General features: G+C 50.2%; 1 pseudogene; it reads right to left on the bottom strand.

Annotated features, from left to right (window-relative positions):
• Positions 1–546: 546 nt before the first annotated feature.
• The window catches only part of LOC102438703, a 10,337-nt pseudogene continuing 8,993 nt past the window's right edge, over positions 547–1,890 (bottom strand).

A 1,890-nucleotide genomic window follows, 5' to 3' on the forward strand; every position in this document is an offset into this window, starting at 1 on the left:
GAGAACAGGTGACTGAATTGCTTTAAAAGACCTGAGGCTGCTCCATAGGGTCTCTGTCATGTCACTTGAAAACCGCAGGCGTAGAAAAGATGGGAAATGGGGGTGGGGTTCACCTGGCAGGACAAGAACACGTCCCCATTCTGGGGACTAGGATCCATAGAGAGACTCCGCTAGGGCAGGCCTGCCACCCAGGAGACCCTGAGTCACGTGTTGTGGGTTTGAGCCTGGCTTCTCTCGCTGAGCATGTTGTCAGGTTGGCCATGTTGCAGTGTGAATGACCTGCGTGTGGACACATCTGCTGGCTATTTGCTGCCCAGTGGGTGGCTATTGTGTGATTCTCAAAAAGAGACACAAAACTCAAAACCTCTTTTATTTAAAAAGAAAAACATATGGAGAATCTTTTAGGTTAAAACAATAACAACAACAACAACAGAAAACCCTACAGTATTCTCAAGGCTGCCTCAGGAGAAGATGTGAATCCTTCCACAGAGAGAGATGACTTCACATCTGCAGGAGGCCATTTGGACTAAACCCCACCTGGGCCCATTACTCCTTCCCTCTGTGGCTCTTCCTGTGGCCCTTCTTAGATCGATTTGAGTGGCACCTGCATCTGTGACTATGGTGATGACCTGGGGACTTGGAGCAGGAGGTGTGTGGTCTATCTCAGGATCTGCAGTGGTGACTTCTTAGACTCCTACGCTGATACCTCTCTGGAACACGAGGGGAAGGGCTCCTTGTCTTGAGACTGGGTCTCTGCCTACTGGGATCCCAGTACCCACTTCTTCTGTACCGCAGTGTGGGAGAGCGGTGGGGCTAGTCCAAGTTCCGGTAGCTTCTCCCCCGGTGATGGAGTGATGGTATCCTCTCCAACCTCACATCCTTTTCTTCCTGCTGTTCAGTGGACTTGACATCATCCATGTCCTGGTCCAGAGCACTAGCTGCAATTGCTCAGCTCCCTCGAACACATAGTCTTTTCTGTTGCCAGGCCAGAATGACATCACGGATTCTCTCACTTTACAGAAGTTTATCAATGAACTCATCTACATGCATCAGTTCAAACTTTGCATTTCAGTTCTGGCTCCTAATTTTTCTGTTGACATTGCACAGAGGCTCCAAGTACTTTTAGGCATCAATTGCACTGCCTGTCAGCCTCATGGAAAGTGCTCCCAGCATGCAGGCAAACGGAAGTCTTCATTTTTTATAAACTCAACAATGATGTCCTTCTCCGGCTGAATCTGAAGCCATTTCAAGGTCAATCACAAAAAGGGAGACACTACCCACACACCTTAATGCCATGACTTTATGGACCACAAGTCTGCATTCTTCATTTCCAAAATTTCTGATCAGTTCTTTTTTAGAGTTTCAATCTCTTTAGTAAAGTTCTTGTTTTGTTCAGTCATTTGTTTTCTGAGTGCTCTGCATTTCCTGTCAGTATTTCCTCATATCTTGTGGAGTATTTTCAGAACTGCAATCGTGAAATCTCTGCCATTTATATCACACTAGAGGCCCGGTGCACAAAAATTTGTGCACTGGCGGGGGGGGGGGGGTGTCCCCTCAGCCCCACTTGTGCCCTCCTCACAAGTCTGGGAACCCTGGGGGGATAAAGACCTGGTGGCTTAAGCCCCCTCCCCGATGGGAGAAGGCAAGCCCAATCCCTAGGTGCCTGCTCCTCAGCCTCTGGTCAGGGTCAGAACAGGGCCAATTGGGGAAATTGGGGCACCCCTCCCTGTTATGCACAAAACAAGGGGGAACGGGAAGGTTCCGAAGCCCCCCCCCGGCCCACCTCCAGGGTAGGGCTTATCCGGGGGGTGGGGGGGAGACCCCCTGTCACAATCAAAGAAGGCCAAACAAGGAGTTGTGGGGCCCCCCCTGGCACGCACAAAGAAGGGC

Source organism: Myotis lucifugus, unplaced genomic scaffold (genome assembly GCF_000147115.1).
Source record: "Myotis lucifugus unplaced genomic scaffold, Myoluc2.0 scaffold_1060, whole genome shotgun sequence".
In the NCBI taxonomy this organism is placed as follows: domain Eukaryota; kingdom Metazoa; phylum Chordata; class Mammalia; order Chiroptera; family Vespertilionidae; genus Myotis; species Myotis lucifugus.